The sequence below is a fragment of the Octopus bimaculoides genome, chromosome 6 (genome assembly GCF_001194135.2).
Source record: "Octopus bimaculoides isolate UCB-OBI-ISO-001 chromosome 6, ASM119413v2, whole genome shotgun sequence".
Taxonomy (NCBI): domain Eukaryota; kingdom Metazoa; phylum Mollusca; class Cephalopoda; order Octopoda; family Octopodidae; genus Octopus; species Octopus bimaculoides.
The window spans coordinates 106,398,607-106,405,698 of NC_068986.1; the positions used below are offsets into that span (position 1 = coordinate 106,398,607).

At 35.6% G+C, this 7,092-nt stretch overlaps 1 protein-coding gene across 11 annotated transcripts in view; it reads left to right on the plus strand.

Annotated features, from left to right (window-relative positions):
* LOC106871985 (FMRFamide receptor) overlaps positions 1 to 7,092 on the plus strand; it is a 337,948-nt gene that overhangs the window by 282,029 nt on the left and 48,827 nt on the right. The window contains exon 1 of one of the 11 annotated variants that reach the window (XM_052969028.1): positions 2,225 to 2,391. The exons of the other annotated variants lie outside the window; for them this stretch is intronic. The gene's annotated coding sequence lies outside the window, so the exon portion shown is untranslated. Of the gene's footprint in view, positions 1 to 2,224; positions 2,392 to 7,092 lie in introns of those variants that run through there. 11 annotated transcript variants of the gene reach the window in all.

Genomic DNA, 7,092 nt, shown 5'->3' on the forward strand with positions numbered 1-7,092 from the left:
TATATATATATATATATATATATATATATTTATATATACATATATACATACACACACGCACACACACACATATATATATGTGTGTGAGTGCGTGTGTGTGTGCGTGAGAGCGCACACGTGTTTATCAATGGTAAAAAATTTAGAATTATGGATTAGAAAAACATGTTTAAAAGTTTCAACGTTGACAAATTTAAATGTTCATAACAGTCAATAATATTATGAGAGTGCATCAAAACCTAGACCAACGCCCGTAAACTTAAACCCGAATTACCAAACCTTCTCCTTCTATAAACGCAGCGGAAACACTTCAACCCAATTCCGTTTAAGTAAGGAAAGCATACTCATGAGAAAATATAAACCACATCAGAATATCCTTTAGAAAGAAGTATAAACACTAAAGAGAAAAAGAAAAATAAAACTCAGTTTCAACCAGGAACAACAGACAATTTTGACAATTTTAGTAAGTCTTTCAATCGGTTTTCGAAACCGCAACCCCAAATCCTCATACAATAACACCATGCAAACACCAGTTGCCGACGTTACCTATCTCTAAGACCAGTAATATTTTACCAACACCATTTGCTGACGTCACCTAACTCGAGACCAATGAAATTCTACCTCCGAGGAAATCATAGTTTCACCATCCGTGAGTTATCAGAGGATGTGCAGATTAATTACGGTTCGGTTCAGACCATTATCACCGTAGATTTAGATATGAGATGCGTGTCTGCTAAGTTTGTCCCAAAACGGCTTTCAGCTGACCATAAAAGACACCGAGGCTTCAGTTGCACAAAAGCTCCTTGATTTTGTGGATAATGATAATTTTGAAAACTTTGCGTAGGCCTCTGAGAAGGTAACGTCAAGCTTTTTGCAAAATTTCATGCAGATTCTCTGCTCAACTTTTTCTGTCATGGTCAATGTGACGAACACACGCTACACACGTTAATTCCAAGCACTACTGTAAACAGCAGGAGTAAAATAGACTGTTAAAACTTAGTTCACATGCACTACAGAGTCCAAGGTCAATCTGTACCAAGCGGCTTTACTCTGCGTGCTTTAGCTTCGTTATTATGGCAACAGGCCGGATACTTATTGATCAGACCATGTACAAATGTATATATACACACACACATACGGGAGAAATAATAACTAGGGATAACAGCTGGGAAAATTCCAGCTCCTATATTCAGATTATAAATTACATTTATACCCATAATAACTGGTGCACTACGTTTTTTCAATAAATGTTCAAATGATAATCTGGATAAGTTAGTGTTTTCAGTATAAGCATTGAACCAATTAACTCGCACATTACAAATACCATCTGTAAGTGAAACAGTAAAATATACAAGACTTTTCCCAGCTTTACAATTTGACATTGTTTTTCATTATCTACATTCCAACGGTAGAGCGTTTTATCTTTGTTAGAAACCAGTTCCTTCCTCAGGGGAAGAATTTAAATATTTAAAAACAGGAAACATTCATGCATAATTATACGCACATATCTATATGTATTTACACGTATAAATGCATACACACATACATACACACGCACTCACCTACACACAAATGCACTCATATATAACACGTCTGCGTGTATATACGTATTCCGCCTTTGCAAATATATGTTTATGTTGTTGCTTATTGGTCATTAAATACACCTGTTTATTCTCTTACATCTTAAATGAAAAGCAATGAAGAAATACGGTCTTATCGATTTCTGCCATGCTAATATTTAGAAACAAAACTATAATAGCTTCATTAATCATGTTAAATTTTCTCTTTGCTGTTCTCACAGAATAAGACACAATAAGTTGTGTAACATGTGTACATAATTATATATTCTCTTTATAAATTCCGATGAAATTTGTTTTTATGTCTTTTCACATATATGTGCAAACTTATTCCTGTATATTCATAGACGTAGTCTTTTATTCCTCGAATACGTTACTGACTTTAGTTGTTGGCCTGTGGCTATGCTGGAGGAATGTCATCGAAAGGTTTTATAGTTGATCATGCTATATGATCAACCCTAGCATACATTATAATCTGGCTCTTAGTTGATCTATGCTCATCATGTATATATACATACACCAGTGCACACACACACACACTCTATCTCTCTCTCTCTCTCTCTCTCTCTCTCTCTCTCTGTCTCTTTCTCTCACTTATGTATATAAATACATTTATATGTTTCAATTGATATATTCAAGTTTTAAACAAAGTTAAGATAAAATGTCTACTGTAAGTTTGAAAACGCAATTGAAATGAGAAGAATCTAGGACAAACAGATACACCTACACGGCTCGAATTAGTGACAAGTTTCAATTAGAACTATTCAGAATGTCCAAAAGAGACATTATTCATTCCTCAACCTCTCATAAATGACCTGTATGTATTTCTCATTAATCTTTCCAATTATTTGAATGTTTTCTACAAAAAGGAATTAGTTTCTGACAATCATTCAAGTGTCTGCAACTGGAGTTTAGTCAATAACGTTGAAGCGTTATATGTTGAGTAAGGAAATAGCTTCCATGTTTTCCTCTCGACATTACAGATTGCATTTATAAAATACCACATGGCTGGTTTTTACAATTTGTATCCTGAGATTAACTAACGTTTTGGTACCAACTTTTAAGCATTTCATAACAAACGAATGCTCCAAATAGATCCAAACATAATGCATAAACTGCGCAGTTTCGAAACGGTTGTCAGAAAAATATTCTTTTTCTCATTAAGCTTTATAGAAATATTTCCATCTGCAAAACAGACAACCGTTATAACTCTACATATATTTTATCTTTTATTTTTCTGTCCAACACAAGTAACTCAGTTCTCTTATGTTCGGCTATGATTGAGGTTTTGATAGCAATATTCCTTTAATATTGTCTGTGTCGAAACATAAAATTACTACTGATAGCATTGTATATTGCTTTATTAAAACCTTTCTGCTGCAACGAAATGTGGGACCTTAATGACATTTTGCGGTAGCTGTTGATCACATACTGTCAACTATAACTTTCATACTTTTGTGGCCGATAGAATAGTGTTAGTCAAAGGCGGCCTTCGGGGGAGCTGCAAAACTTTCCACAGGGTCCCTTGCAACATTTATTCTGACACAATGAGTTCCGAGTTACCCAGATAGCATAATTGGGTGGTTGATTTAAACTGTTGCTTAGTTTAACAACCCTAGCCAGCACCTTGGATACCATTAGTGGACCCCACTTTGTTACAAGTATTTGGTGCAGGTCTTAGGTTTAGAGCTCCCTTCCTCCTTCCCCGCCCTTCACTATTTACAGAGGCTTGATACTGTCATGAACACTTCCTCATCACCGTACTAAAGCATCATAAATAATATGAAATACGTTCCTCAAATTTGTAACATAATCTTCATATTCGGTCGTATCAGAGCTTAGGTATCTATTATCTTCAATAGGAAATCTGATAAATTACAAGTCAGCGATGGTCCCCCTTTATCTTCCCTCAATCTGCTAGAAATAGCAGCCAGAGGTACCTCATGACGTCTTTCCATTTTAAAGAAGGTGGGTTATATTATATATTGTGGTCCATGAATACACCTAAAATAAAGAATCAATATGGGATAGTCACAAATGAAAGACCATTGCTCATAAAGTTTTGGGATGAAGATTTACTTGGGGGATAGACTATTTCCGAGTTTATGAAAAAATACGCTTGCGTAACCATTTGTGGTACGCGAAGTCTTCCTTATTTTAGTCTACGGTGAAATCCGTTCGTTCAACAGTTATATTACAGAGATAATATTCAGGATCATCGGCCGCTTGTGATATTCATGTCCGATCTTTAGGTGCTAAACTATTTAATTTTAAAAACTTGGCTAATGTTTTGTTGTTGTTGATATTTCTTAGTTGGGTGTTATATATATGATACAACATTCAAATGATATTTATTACACTGATCATAAATAAATCTCTTCCTCGCCTTTTCTTCTGAGATGGACACTGTCGATATCTCTGTTTCAGTGGCCGCTTCTGAACGAGGATCTCACAGGTTTTAATACACACGAAAAGGATTTTCTCTATTGTGCAGTCAAGTATCTCAAATAATGATATTGCGAATGTATCATGGATTATTATTTTGTTGAGAAGAAATAATTTTATATTTCAACCCGTAGTATATTGCGCTATGTTCTTTAAATATTCTTTGAATACGTTTTGGTTATTCAATCCATGTTCACTACATTATATGATTTAGCCAGTATCTCCGTATTCGTACTCATTGTATAGATGAAAGGCAATAGAATTCATTCATGTAAAATTGGTTTGGTAAGCAATTCTCTCACGTTCACTTGTCAAGTAGGAATATTTATTTTGGCTACGTCCATTCTTCTATATCTTGCTTCTTAGAATTGTAACTATGTTCTGTGTAAATATTTCAATTGTCAAGAAATTATGGATGAAATTGGAGAAATTATGGATTAAATTCGTAAAAGAAATTAGTAAATCAGATAACGGGAATTAACATTAAAGTGAACAGTAAGATAGGCAGACAGTCTTCTGTCGAATATTCACTTTCAACGATTTCTAGCGGAAGATAAAATCACGGAGCTTTCAATTACAAGAATGAAGTTAGTTGACTAGGTCTTCACAAAGCTTTCTACGACACCAGCTGTGCACTTCAGCACTTTTGTCAAATACTGTTCTTTCAAAAACCATAAACAGACAATAGTCAATTTTCCCAAGCAACCCAAACTTCCATAAGGTTTTTGTTTTTCTCTCTTTTTTGTATTCCTTACATTATTTTTATTAATTAAAGGTTTTCTTTTTCTTTTCTTTTTTTGATACATCACCCATTCCTCACTTTCTACCTGCCAACTCTTCAGGAACTATCTTGCTGGACTAAACTTACATTAGAGATATTCATTGAGGTTGCTTATTTATGGAAGCAATAAGTCTGTTTCTAAAGACTGCGTAGTTTATTTCATAACAAGATATGCCCTTACTGCAGCGAGCCAAATTACTATGACACTTTTGTCTCCCATATTATAGATATATATGGGAATGACATTTTACAGAATGACAATAACTTGTACAAGTATCCAACAATCAGGCTTTTCCGAGTGCCTTCACATTATGTTGCCATTTTCAAAGGTCGAGTGTTATCATTGGATTTAATGCGGTATGATTAGTTGTGGACGGCTATAAATATTCAATCATTAAAATCTAAGTGCTAAATGAAATTTATTTTAGGTCGGCTCGAGAGTCAGATCTATTTTGCATCATTTGTGTTCTACTCTTTACTTGTTCCGGTCATTGGACTGTCGCCATGCTGGGAGACCACACTGAAGAATTTTAGTTGAGCAAATCGACACCAGAACTTATTTTTAAAGTTTGGTATTTATTCTATCGTTCCACTTTTGCCAAATGGATATCACGAGGGTGTAAACAAACCAAGACCAGTTGTCAAGCGGTGCAGTGGGGCACAAACACATACATATAAACGACACGGTTTCAGTCTACCAAATTCCCTTTCAAAACACTGGTTCGCCTTGGGCTATAGTAGAAGACACTTGCCGAAGGTACCGTGTAGTGGGACTGAACCCGTAATCATATGGCTGCAAAGCTAGCTTTTTCATCTGAGAGCCATATCTATGCCTATGTGCCATGCACACACCTTCAGAGCGATAGTAGTTTTTTCCATTGTCTTGCAAATAGCTTGTTAATTAGAAGCAAACTTTTATTAGAAATTTGTTTGACGGCAGTTCTTTTCCATGACAGATTTCCTAGACATCGTAAGTTCGTGTTCGAAGTTATTAGGTCTTAAATTATTTGAGTGTAAAATTACCCTACGCTTTAGTCCGCTTTTCTTTTATAAAAACCGTTTATGAAACAATTGCTGAGCTGTGAAAATTATATTATTCAGCTTTCAGTATACAGTTATATCAAATATTTGATTCCATTGTGCAGTCATTTGACAGGTTCGTCCAATTTTCATTTTTCTTATCTATCAGGTTCTCTGAGGCTGGCATATTTTATTACCATTCCTGGAAGTTAACTCCTAGATGTTATTTTAGAAAGATAGTAGGTGTATAGAAAGAGAAAGTTGTTGCCAGACATGCATTATCACATTTTAATTTGGATTCCAGTGGTAATATAAATAATGATTAATATACGAGTAGTTGTTTCTTTCCATACTGTCATTAGCAATAGTCTGTTAAATAATGGTAGTTTAATGAAATGTTTAATGACAAGGTCCGAACAGTCACACATTTGAAATCGTGAAAAGGGTGGGGAGTGTAAACAAAACAACACCATTTGTCAAATGCTGGTGGAAGACATATACAAGAGAAGCACCAATCAAGGCATATAACCAAACACACATAGCTACACACATGCGCACACACCCACCCACACACACACATACTCCCACAAGTGCACACATGCTCACAAAATGGCACAAGAACGCAAAACATCCTGACAGTTAAGTGATACAAGAAAGGGACAACAAAACATTCAGATAAACGATACAAAGAAAACAAGGACGGGTCATTCGGAGTTTTCTTTCATCAGTCGAGTTCCAGATTATCTTTGCAATTTCGGTTGTTTATACTCGAGATTGCTCCAATCTGGCCATCTCCAAGGAAAAACTAAGCTAAGAGCATCAGATTCCTTGGAAGAAAGCAGCGAATGTATACGAAAACAAGGACAGAAAAAAACGAACAATGTTAAACAAAAACAATAAAAATAATAACAGGACATAACAGGTGTCTTTCGACTAAGGACGAATTAAATTAAGCTGACGTCTGAGGAAATAAAGCCTTACGGCAGGAATATAAGGTTCTACAGGCACAGGGAGGAATATCGATTTTGCACGCGCAACTGCCGGCCAATAAAGACAGAACAGGCTTGGGCGAACACCGGTGACGTGGGAAGAGATGAGAGAGAGGTGGAGGCAGAGGGACAAAAGAATTAAGGAGGGGCGAGTAAAAATAACAGGGACACAGTGAAGTGAAATGTGGAGGGAAAGTGAGCAAGTAGAGAAGGCAAGGAAATATGAGCGAGGGGGAACGAAAGAACGAAGAGTGGAATGAACGAATATATATATATATATATA